General features: G+C 45.6%; 1 long non-coding RNA gene across 1 annotated transcript; it reads right to left on the bottom strand.

Annotated features, from left to right (window-relative positions):
• Window positions 1-455: 455 nt before the first annotated feature.
• On the bottom strand, window positions 456-10,197 carry LOC134481703 (uncharacterized). The gene is made up of 3 exons (XR_010057446.1): window positions 10,095-10,197; window positions 7,129-7,313; window positions 456-1,924 (listed from the first exon to the last, which is right to left on the bottom strand). It is a non-coding gene; the product is annotated as an uncharacterized LOC134481703 (long non-coding RNA).
• Between the last annotated feature and the right edge of the window lie 2,702 nt (window positions 10,198-12,899).

The following is a 12,899-nucleotide window of genomic DNA, read 5'->3' as shown; positions in this document are numbered from 1 at the left end:
TCCTGCTCCAGAGAAAGAACTGTGTCAACCCCTTTAATGGTTTGTGTTTCTGTTTATAGCCTTTCTGGGGGGTTGTCTTCACATGAGTGTATAACGTATTTACTGTTGGTTAGTGCTGTAACTAACTAATGATTTTAGGCGGGATTTACCACAGGATCGAGGAGGACCTGCCTCACTCACACTTCCCTCTCTCATGTTTATCTTTCAGCGTAGCCATAGTCGCTCCTTGTTATCCTCATCACAGTTAATGACCTTACAGGAAAATGCCAAACTCGGATTTCTACTTCAGGTCTGTCTGCTTTAAACATCATTCCTTTGGTTAAAGCCAGAACCAAGATCTGAACAGTTTAAAAAGAACTTTTATTTTCTTTCCTTTATTTTAATTACCCCCCCCCCCCGAATTTGTTTCAGTTGACGTTCTAATGCTGTGATGAAAAACTAGGACCAAGGCAACTTGTAGAAGAAAGCGTTTAATCGGAGGATTGCTTACAGTTTCAGAGGGCAAGTCCGTAACCATTGTGGCGAGGAGAATGGCGGCAGGCAGCCGGGCATGGCACTAGAATAGTGCGTAGGAACTACTAAGAACTTACATTCTGAGCAGCAAGCAGTAAAGCTAAGAGACATTGAGACAGGGGCTATATTGGGCTCTTGAAACCTCAAACCTCAGTGACACCTCCAACAAGGCCACACCCCTTTCACAAAGTCACACCCTCCAACAAGGCCACACCCCTCCAACAAGGCCACACCCCTTTCACAAAGTCACACCCTCCAACAAGGCCACACCCCTCCAACAAGGCCACACCCCTTTCACAAAGTCACACCCTCCAACAAGGCCACACCTCTCCAACAAAGCCACACCCCCTCGAACAAGGCCACACTTCCTATATATGAGCCTGCGGCCATTCTCATTCAAACCACCACACTATTATTTTATTTTAGGTGTATGGCGCTTTGCCTCTGTGTGCGTCTTGTGACTATGGAGGGCATTAGACCCCATTCCAGGAACTGGAGTGTAAGCCAACATGTGGGTGCTGGGAATCGAGCCCAGGTCCTCTGCAAGGAGGCACGGTGTTCTTAACTGCTGAGCCACCTGTGCTCTGTGTAAGACACGGACAGCATGTCTTGTGTTCTTTTCATTCCTATTCCCCAACGTCTGTATTTTTAATGTCTTATAGATTTACAGTTTTCGCATGCTTTCTAAGTTAGTACGACTTATATCCTTAGCCAGGGCTAAGCACTCAGTGATTCAAACTAGGGCTTGAATGAATCTCAGCTGTTAAGGAACTGACCACTCCTCCCTGGCCCCGCGGGGCTATCACCAAGGGCTCACTCAGCAAAGTTTCATTTTCTTGTATCTGTTGACTTTGGTCCTTTCCAGGCACTCAACAGTTATTAACTAACAATCCTCACAAGAGGCCCATGAGGTTGGTAATAGTGAATGTAACCGGTGAGGTCAGGATTTTTTCCCCCTGGAGAGTTTCTTAGTACGTCTTTCACCTTCTTATTGAACGTACTTTAATCTGCTGCTCCATGCTCCAAGTCTTTGGGATTCTGCCCCCACGCCCTATGGCTCCTTCTTCAAATTTTCACCCCCTGACTTCTGTTCCGGTTGATTATTCTCTGCCCCCTCCCCCACACACCGGGCATGCTGGAGGCGGAGCCCGGTGCTTTGGGCGGTCCCTCTGGTTGTACCTACAGCCAGGTGATTCCTGTCTGGAGCTGCTTGCTGGCCTTTCACTCCCAGGAAGCCGTTCTCATTTCTCTCTGTCGTTGGTCCCTTTCCCTGGTTCCTCCCGCATTTAACTGGATCGCGTTCCGACGCGACTGGAGAAGATATTTTTGAGTCCGTCTATGTCCGAAAAGGTTTTCATTCTTCCCTCAGACGTTTATAATTTGATTCGAAATTCCATGTTTCAACAGATTTCTGTACAGAAGTGGGAACATAGAAGGAGACACTCGACTAGTTCGAAAGAAAGAAAAAAAGAAAGAAAGAAAGAAAGAAAGAAAGAAAGAAAGAAAGAAAGAGAAAGAAAGAAAAGGAGAAGAGGTGAGAAACAGAGATAGCAAAAGAAATAACTACAAAGTAGAAGGTGGGAGAGCAGGTACCCACGCCAGGGATCACATTAAATAACCCCGTGAAAGTGTTAGTTATATCAGATCAGATTTAAAAATAAACCTCTCGGGGTTGGGGATTTAGCTCAGTGGTAGAGCGCTTGCCTAGCAAGCGCAAGGCCCTGGGTTCGGTCCCCAGCTCCGGAAAAACAAAAAACAAAACAAACAAACAAACAAACAAAAAAACCTCTCTATAGCATCGAGGTTTGTCTGCTTAGTGCCCAAACCCGGTATAAGCCAAAGGGGAGAGCAAGATTTATAGGGATTACTCAGAGTGAAACTGGTGTGCCTGCCTTCTATAAGGTAGATATATAAGGTAGATAAGAGTGTATCACAGGACCAATTTGGAACTCGGGTGTTCATAGCAATGTGGTCACACTAAAAAAAATACATGGATGAGTAGCCCTTCAGAGGAAAACATGTCATAGGGTGTAATTTTTTTCAAAAATTCAAATAACAGATACTTTTTTTTATTGGATATTTCTTTACATTTCAAATGTTATTCCCTTTCCCGGTTTCCTGTCCATAAGCCCCCTATCCCCTCCCAATCCCCTTCTTCATAAGGGTGTTCCCCTCCCCATATACCCTCCCTTACTGCCCCTCCCTTCACAATCCCCTACACTGGGGGGTCCAAACTTGGCAGGACAAGGGCTTCTCCTTCTATTGGTGCCTAGCAAGACCATCCTCTGCTACATATGCAGTTGGAGCCCAGGGTCAGTCCATGTATATAGTCTTTGGGTAGTGGTTTAGCCCCTGGGAGCTCTGGTTGGTTGTCATTGTTGTTCTTATGGGGTTGCAAGCCCCTTCAGCTCTTTCAATCCTTCCTCTAATTCCCCGAAAGGGGGTCTCGTTCTCAGTTCAGTGGTTTGCTGCTAGCATTTGCCTCTGTATTTGACATGTTCTGGCTGTGTCTCTCAGGAGACAGATACATCTTACGTGATTTTTTTTTTCAAACCAGAATTATATTGATCAGCAATCCATAAACCAGTGAGAAGCTGAAAGGAAATCAAGGAAATTACTAGTGCAAAATTGAGATTTCTACAACGGGGGCAAAATGCAAGAATTCAGGCTAGGAGCCTTAGATTTGTCACAAGTGTCTAAGATATTAAATATCTTTAGTGGATGTTCATGTTATAATCATAAACCCATGCTTGAATGTTTTCTTCCTTCCTTTCTTTCTTTCTTTTTTCTTTCTTTCTTTCTTTTTTTTTTTTTTAGAGTACAGTGGGTTTATTTTTGCTGATAAAGACAGACTTCAGGTTACTTTAGCATATTGGCATTTTATTAAAAGCAAAGACCAACTAGTCCTCAGATGCCAGCCCATCTGGACTAATCTGGAAATAAGGAAGTTGTTAAGTCTCCTTGTCAGATGCAACCACCAGAAGCCAATCTCAGAGATTCCTCTTATTAAGGTATTTCTTGATAAGATATTTCAAATACCTTCAGGAGAACTGTCTCCCAGAAACGACTGTGATTTCATTCTCCAAGCATTCAGTGTGATCAACATTCCCAAGATTTCCACTTCTTCCCTGGACTTTAACCTCTAGAAACTGTTCCAAAACTTTCAGAACCAAGAACTCCATCTTCCACTGGATGAATGAGATCCAAGTAAAACTTTCAGGGCTTGTTCTTGGGGTTTCCAGCTTTTTGTAGCTTCCATGGGAAGAGAAAAACCTCCCTGTTACGTGTGCGTCTGTCAATTCTATTCTACCATCTGATGTGGCTGATGGAAATTCTATTGATTTTTTTTTTTCTCCTCTAGTGCTGTGACCAGACTCTGTGGCCTCACACACAACCGGGATCTGAGACATCAAGTTATGAATTCCACCACCCCCTCTTTCACTGCGCTGGCCCCCTTAAGAATCTTTGCACCCAGACTCACGTTCCTTCAACTTGAGGGAATATCTGTTTCTCTCAGTTATTGTCTCTGATTCAAGTTGTGCTGGGCAGTTTTATGTCAATTTGACATAAGCTAAAGAGGAGGTTATCTCAATTAGAAAACACCCCCGTTAGCTCAGTGGTAGAGCGCTTGCCTAGCAAGCGCAAGGCCCTGGGTTCGGTCCCCAGCTCCGAAAAAAAAAAAAAAAAAGAAAAAAAGAAAAAAAAAAAGATCTACCTGAAGGGCATTTTCTTAATTAGCGATTGTTGGGGGAGGGCCCAGCACCTTGTGGAGGATGGTTTCTTCCCTGGGCTGTAGTCCTGTGTTCTATAAAAAGTCAGGGAGAGCAATCCGGAAGGAGCAGACCACTAAGCAAGCGGCATCCTCCATGGCCTCTGCATCAGCTCCTGTCTCCAGGTTCCAACCATATAGGAGTTCCTGTTCTGACTTCTGTAGTGAGAATGTTAGTTTCTTGAAAAACCCAGTTATGTCATGTGAATAGGTTTTAGATTTAACCCCAGGTGTGGGGGTGGGGGGTGGGGGGGGGAGGGAGAGGCTGCTTCACAGCAGGTGACTGTGATTTGCCTCATGCACTAGCAGGGGTGTGATTTTTACCAGCTGCAGACAGTTTTAATTCTGGGGACGCTGGAGAAGTTATAAACAGGAGAGCCCCAAGAGGGACTGGGGGTGGTTGTTACTCCCTTCGGCAGAGGCTGCTTCTGCTAGCTGTTGTGGTTTGTAAGTAGTCGGGAGCAAAGAGCTGAGAAGTTAAAGATATCCTGGTGACAAAGATCAACATTCCCCAAGGAACTGGAGGCCCCTAATCAGCAGGAAGGAGTCTAGGGAAGTCTCTGCCCCCTCTCTCCTCTTTCCTTCTTTCTCTCCTACCAAGTGTTGGGGGGAGGGTTGGAAGGGATTAGGGTGGAATAATGGTTGGAAGGGAGGTTGAGGTATACAAACCCAATAAAGTATACCAAGAAGAAAAGTAAAAGAACATCGACCTAATTCCTTCAGGGATGGACTAGACGTGGAAGTGCAAGCCAAATTAACCCCTTCCTCCTCAACTTGTTTTTGGTCATGGTGTTTCACCACAGCAGTAGGAACCCTGAGAAAGACACTAGTGAATGGACTAGTTCTGTCTCCTATTATTTTTCGATGTTTCTTAAATAAGCACCTTTAGCGTTTTGAAAGAGAGAAAGACTGGCCCGTGGTGACACATGCCTTAAATCCCAGCACTTGAGAAGCAGAGGCAGGCACACCCACTGAGCTTGAGGCCAGCTTGGTCTACACAGTGTGTTTCAGGACAGCCAGGGCTACACAGAGAACTCCTGCCTAAAAAATGAGGGCAAAAAAAAATTTTTTTTTAAAAAAGGAAAGAAGAGGGGGAGAGAGAGAGAGAGAGATACAGAGAGGGAGAGGGAGAGGGAGAGAGAGAGAAAGAGACAGAGAGAGAGAGAGAGAGAGAACCTCACTCCTATTCTAGCTCTCCCAATCATCCGCTTCCCTCCCCTTCTCTTTTTTTTTTTTAAAGATGTATTTATTTATTATATATAACTACACTGTTGCTGTCTTCAGACACACCAGAAGAGGGCATCGGATCTCATTACAGATGGTTGTGAGCCACCATGTGGTTGCTGGGATTTGAACTCAGGACCTCTGGAGGAACAGTCAGTGCTTTTAACCACTGAGCCATCTCTCCAGCCCCCTCCCCTTCTCTTTTGCCACCACTCTTTCACTTTACTCCCTCCAGAAGTGAAACAAGCTCTTTTGATTTTTGGTGGCAACCTTCCTCTCCCTGTTTGGGGTTTGAACTAGACTCCTTTGCGGTGGTTTGAATAAGAATGGGCCCCCATGGGCTCATAGATTTGAATGTGGCACTATTTGAGAAGGATTAGGAGGTGTGGTCTTGCAGGAGGAAGTGTGTCTCTGGGGACGGGCATTGAGGTTTTAAGAGCCCACGCCAGGCCAGTGTCTCTCTCCTCGCCTGAAGAAAAGGATGTAACTATTAGCTACATACCTATTCCTGCCCTGATAATGGACTAACCCTCTGACTCTGTAAGCCAGCCCCCCAGCCCCCCCACCCCCAGTTAACTGCTTTCTTTTATAAGAGTTGCTTGTTCACAGGGTCTCTTCAGAGCCACAGAACCGAGGTGATGAGGACGAGGACAGCAGCCTCTAATAATGTATCAAAAATGCCAACATCCACACTTCCCATCTGCAGGCTCTTCAGCTGGAAACTTCTCCATTTGCTTTCCTGAGACACCAAGAAGGAGGACCGATGGGGAGGGCCAAGCAGGGGCAGGTCCTCAGAGTCAGAGCCTGTCACCAGCCAGGTCCGGGCATCTGAGCGCATGGAATTTCAAAATATTTCCAACTCCATGCAGTCCCAGACACTGTTGCTCCATAGCTTGATGCTTTTAATTCCTATTTCAAATCCCCCCCCCCCCCGCACAATGGAGGGGATAGGATAGGTCACCAGGATGCATGACAAAGAAAACCCAAAGCCCCTTGCAGTGCTCATCTAATGCTCTGTCTCTGACAAGAGTGACAGCCGTTAACTCGTGGCTGATTTGATGCAAAGCCATCGAACGCTTTTGACGGTCAAGTACAGATACACTGGAGGCAATGGGTGGGCACAGTGGTGCCCTGGGATATTTTGACAGAAAAAGAAGCCCTCCCACTATTAAAAGTCGCCTTTTCTGACTTCTGGACTCCACAGTCTCTCAGTAGATTCTCATCTGGGGTGGGGGGGGATTAATATTAGGAGAGCTCAGTATAGAAGTCTGTTTTACGCTGAGATTTGGGGCTTAGTTGAAAAGGCGACAGTAGGGTCATTTGGTGGGGCAAACCAGGGAGCAAAGCTTCTCCTCAGGTTAATGCTTGTTTCTCCTGGGGTGGAGCTTGATTACAAGGAATTTAGAGGGTGAGGCAGTACATCACCTCCTGGGGTTAAGCTTCTCCATTTCCTGTCTGTGCTTTGGCTGCCCAGGTTGATATTGAAAACCGGGTGCCATGAAAGGGCCCGGCTGCCTCGTCATCAGACAGTGTACTTCCTCTTCTCTAGGCGTTGACACACACGCCCACTTGACACCTGTACCACCCTGCCTGCCCCTCCTAGTTGGTTAATAACTCGTTACCTTGTGGTTTCAGGTGAATGTCGGCTTCCCCAGAAGACTTGCCCCAACTTTGTCCAGGCACCTATCACCTCTCATGAGGGGTATCGCCTCATCAAAGTCCCTCTCATCCCTCACTGTATCTCGGTGTCTTCTGCTGCTGGGTCCCTCTCCTCGGCTGGCTTTGTAGAATCGACATGGAATCATTCCTGTTAAACCCCAATCAAATAAATGAGGTCACGAGGGGCCGGCATGCACATATATTGGATAAGGGCGGTCACAAGCAACCGCCAGAACCACAAGCTCACACAAGTACTCTCTGCTTTGAAAGAAGCTCTCACTTATTTTACTTTACGTGTATGAGCGTGTCTGTGCACCCCATGTGTGCTGGCTGGTTTTGAGTGTCAACTTGACACCAGCTGGAGTTATCACAGAGAAAGGAGCCTCCCTTGAGGAAATGCCTCCATGAGACCCAGCTGTAAGGCATTTTCTCAACTAGTGATCAAGGTGGGGAGGACCCTTTGTGGGTGGTGCCATCCCTGGGCTGGTGGTCCTGGGTTCTATAAGAGAACAAGCTGAGCAAGCCAGGGGAAACAAGCCAGTAAGTAACATCCCTCCATGGCCTCTGCACCAGCTCCTGCTTCCTGACCCTCTTGAGTTCCAGTCCTGACTTCCTTTGGTGATGAACAGCAATGTGGAAGTGTGAGCTGAATAAACCCTTTCCTCCCCAACTTGTTTCTTGGTCGTGATGTTTGTGCAGGAATAGAAACCCTGACTAAGACAGTATGTATGCATGTATGTATGTATGTATGTATGTATGTATGTATGTATGTATGTATGTATGTATTATGATGTACGTATGCATGCTGGTGTTTCAATTTAGGGTTTTTCTGTTTAATAGCCCCAGGTGTCCTGAAACTCACTCTGTAGACAGGGCTGACCTCGAACTCACACAGATCCTGCTTCTGCCTCCCGAGTGTGCCGCACACCTGGTTCACTGTGGGTGCTTTCGTGTGCTTATTTCTTGTACTTCTATCCTGTTTCAACCTCTGTTTATCTATCTATCTATCTATCTATCTATCTATCTATCTATCTATCTATCTATCTATCTTATCTATCTATCTATTCTTTTCCTGTTGTTATTGGTTGGGTTTTGTTTTGTTTTTTTCCGGAGCTGAGGACTGAACCCAGGGTCCCGTGCTTGCTGGGCAAGCCCTCCACCAAGCTAAATCCCCAACCCCTTATCTATTCTTTTTCTTTCTTTCTTTTGGAGCTGGGGACCGAACCCAGGGCCTTGCCCTACCCTACCACTCTACCACTGAGCTAAATCCCCAACCCCATCTATTCTTTTTCTATTAGAGCCCTTAGCTAGTCACGACTGTCAATTCCTAGTCTGATAATCACCCTGGTATACTAATCTTGTTCTGATGCCTCATATCTCTCTTACAACGGCTGTCTTATCTTTTGGGGTGTTTGGGATTTTTTTGGTTAGAAGTCAGCAGGCTGTTGTTCCTTAGGTTTTTGGTAGGAGGCTTCATGCTGCCCTGAGTAGGAAACAGGCCAGTTGTCCCCTGTAGCTGTACGGGAATGGCTGCAGCTCCCTCCTAGTTTGTTGTCCCTATTGGAGCCCTGGAACTGGAGTTATGGATGGTCTTGAGCCATCAGGTAGGTGCTAGGAATCAAACCCGGATCTCTACAGGAGCAACAAGTGCTCTTAGTCAGGGAGCCATCTCTCCAGCCCTCAACAAAATACTTTCTGTGACATCTGCCCAGTATTCCCCTCTCCGATCTTGGACTGCTATTGCCCTGTGCATTTTGGGGGGCAGCTATGGTTCCAGACCCTCCCTTTCCTCCCTCAGGGTGTCCAGATGCTACTGTATACTGGGCTGGAAGGACACATCAAAGTCTGGGATGGGTCGTGTCTGCAGGACCACAGTTGGGATGGGATTTGGGAGTTGAGGGTAGGTGGTAGGGGATTGGGGGGTGAGGGGAAGGCCTTTCCCAAGGGTTCTAGTGTTAAAGCTCTTTCAGCTGATACTCAATGAAACAGCTGCCTTAGACAATTTTCAGTGAAATAGCTTGTATGCGTACACTTTATTCAGGATGGCCAAGGGCTATATAAGAACCTTGGAGAGCGGGAAGGAGTTTTCAGGGTGACTATAAAATCATTGGCTAGAATAAGTGACTTCCTCATTTGTATGGAGAGGCATTTCAGGAATCCCAGGTACTTACTAGGCAGGTTCTTATCCGGAAGTAGGAAGTTGAACTTGTAGAATTGTCAAAGGCAGTGTGACTTTTCTCTGATAGAGGGTGTGGGGTGGGGCTCACCAGACAAGGTCAGAGAAGGAGTGGCCCTGCTAGAAAAGGGAGGCCTCCATTTTGCTGCAAGCTCTGAGAAGCTGTCTGGACATGGCAGCCTACAGCCTATGGTAAGGTGCAACATTGGCTGCCACTCCTGGGAGTCAAAGGTGGTTGTTTCCAAATGAGTTCTGTAACCCTCCTTAACTTACCTTTAAATCCCCTGTCTCCCAGGCCAGTAAGATGGGTCATCGGGTAACAGTGCTGGCTGTCACACTAATGTATCTCAGGAGCACAAGTTGTCCTACGACTTCCACACACACTGTGGCTTGTGTCCCACCCACATACTACGCAAACATAAAATAATAACAAAACAAAACTCTGGTTGCCTCCTTGAGTGACTCACACAATTACTATAGCACGTACTTTCCCTTGGCAACATTCATTCCCCAACGTCTACAGGTTCCTCAGTCTCTTTCTCCAGCTATCTAGGGTGACACTTCCTTTCTAGGAATTCATATTCCCCTGCTCTGTTACTTTCCTCAGTTTCTGTTTCAGGATTCTACTACACCAGATCACACGCACTTTCTCATTTAAGGTGGTAGGAAATGAGAAACATCGGTTTGAAGAAAAATAATCCAAACTTTAAAGACAGCATTCGGCCCTGACGTGCACACCAGAAAGTGAATCACCTGTGGAAAGTGTATTCTGTCCTTTGAAAAGTGAGTCTTTAACCTCTCTAAGGCATGGAGAGACCATGCAGGGTTTCATCATGGCGGCCGTGTCCGCTCTCTGGTTGTCTCTGAATTCCGTGGGAAGAACTTTCCTTTGTTTGGAGGGAGTTTTGTTATTCATTGTTTTTCTACATCTTTTTTCTGAAGGCCACCTTTTGTTCTTAGATTTTTAAGTTTTCTTAACTTTATTTCTAAGATTTATTTTTAAAGCGCAAACTGTATTTGTATCCTGAAAGCCCAACAGTCTTGTTACTTCTGTCTTCATCAGGGAGAGAGAGCTATCCTGGAGGCAGGGTCTCAGTTAGGGTGGGACTCAAAGCCATAGGTGGGTTCGTGTGACTAAGGAGCACCACAGCCATGGGACTTGAGAAGGGTGATGTCACCATCATCTTTTGTTGTTGTAACTATCTACCTATCTATCTATCTATCTATCTATCTATCTATCTATCTATCTATCTATCTATCTATCATCTATCTATCATTGTCTATCTGTGATCTGTCTATCTACCTACATATCATCTATCATCCATCTATTACGCATCTATCATCCTTCTATCATCTGTCTATAATCCATCATCTATCTGTCTGTCTATCTATCTATCTATCTATCTATCTATCTATCTATCTATCTATTGTAGGCTTAGATTTTTCAAAATCTACTTTATTTAGGGTTCTTAAATGTTTCAACCTTCCTTCTAGCCCACCAACCAGTGGTAGGATAGAAAGACATTGTATGAAAAAGGGGTTTGTAGACCTGTTTAGAAGTAGTTCCTTGGGACAATTTTACTCCTCTTTGTCAGGACACCAGCAGTCTAGTCCAAGAGCAAACACCAAACAAGAATCAGCTTGATCTAACCCGAATCAGCGGGAATCTGCGGGAGCCAGTGGAAGTGGCCAGAATCAGCTGTAATACCACTTGAAGCTCTTGGCATGTTTCTCTCTACAAAGTGAAGACCAGCAAAGACCAGTGAAGACCAGTGAAGAAACCAAGAATTGCATGATGTGGTAAATCAAGAGCATCCCTCACTGTCTGTGGGGTTCTACTTACACTCTTTCTAAACATCACATGCCCTCTCACGTGACTGTTCTCAGCAAAACATCATGTGACATGACTGAGTGGTTAAAGAAATCAGAAATTTCCATTTCCGTCTGCCTGTCTGTCCCGTTCTATCTATCTCTGCGTTGGGACACAATGCACCCACATGCACATGTCGAGGTATGTCTGTGAAAGTCATACCGAAGGTTGTAAGGAGCTGGCATTCTCTTTCCACAGTGTCGGTTCTGGGACTTCAACTCAGGTTACCGGCTTGGTGCTTTTCCCTGCCAAGTGATTTCGTCAGCCTGGATCTCATTTTCTTCTAAACAGTTCATGGTGCATATAGATTCTGGGGACTCAGTGGACAGGAGACCCATGGCAGTGGGTAAGCACTAATAACCAACAGGGGAGAAGTGGGGGAATCAATTAAAACTGTGATGGTAATAGGAGGTGAGGTGCTTTAGAGTTAAAAGAAAATGTATCCTTAAAATGTTGATAGCTTCCTTCTTGACAGAAGCCAGAGATACCGGAAGTGCATAGGCCAAAAGTTTGTCTGGTTTCCTCCTGGCCAGAGATGTGGTTTTTCCTTATTTCCTTTCCCTAAAGGACTACTTCTTCTCTAGAACCCAGACTGGGGATGTGACCAACCCTGGAATAAAAACTGGATTGACCAGAATATCCGCTTGGCTTCCTTTCTCTATCCACTGCCGCCTTTTGAACTCCAAGGCTGTGAGGCTCAGTGGTTTTCTACTTCTGGGGCTTCCTTCTGCTCTGTAGGAGCTCTATGGCAGAGAGAATATTGATGATACCTCAGGACAGATGTTACTACACCATGAGAGCCGTAGAACAGACAAGATTCGGGGAAGGATTCTAGCAGCTTTAAGATTAGGGGGGCAGTTTCTCCAGCTTGAAGATGCTGCATCCACACCTTGCCAGGAGAAGACTCAAAACTCTTGAGTGTAAAGCAGCTACTGTGGCAGAAATGAACCGGGGAAGCTCAGGTGTGCTTGTATCATGGAGAAAATGAGAGCGCTTGGGGCAAGGAGATTGGTTGAAGGAAAGAAACAGTTGTTACAATGTGACGGTACACGGGCCATGTGTTGAAAGTAAGCAGAAATAGGGGCCAGGGTGGAAGAGAAGGGATGAAAACAAGAAAAGCGGAGTATTTCAGAATTTCCAGTCCTTTCATTAACTCCATAGGTTTTCCACAGGATCATGGGTACAATCAACGTCTTAATTATTGGCCTAGACTTCCTGGATCCTCCCACAGACAGGAGTCAGTATGTCTGGGGGAATTAACTGTTGTTACAATCTCCATGCACATTTATTTCTTTGAGCGCTGCTGAGGCAAGAGGTCCTGTCTGACCAGAGGATGTTGTGGGGGTGGGGAAAATGAACCCAGGGTCTGGAGAGAGGCCTCGGCTGTTAAGAGCGCTGCTGCTCTTGCAGAGATCTGAGTCTAATTCCCAGCAGACATATGGCAGCTTACGACTATCTAGAACTTCAGCTCCAGGGGATCCAATGTCATCTGTGGGCATCTGCAGTCACACGGTACACATGTAACTCATGCAGGCACACATATATACATACATGCATACTACATATAAATAAAATGCCTTTAAAAAAAGATGCATACCATTCTATAAGCCATGAAATAGTGGTGAAGCACCATGGGAGAATATATATTATAAATTTATTATAATATTAATAATATTATACATTAATAT

The sequence above is a fragment of the Rattus norvegicus genome, chromosome 14 (assembly GCF_036323735.1).
Source record: "Rattus norvegicus strain BN/NHsdMcwi chromosome 14, GRCr8, whole genome shotgun sequence".
In the NCBI taxonomy this organism is placed as follows: Eukaryota; Metazoa; Chordata; class Mammalia; order Rodentia; family Muridae; genus Rattus; species Rattus norvegicus.
This window is presented reverse-complemented; position numbering and strand designations above follow the sequence as displayed.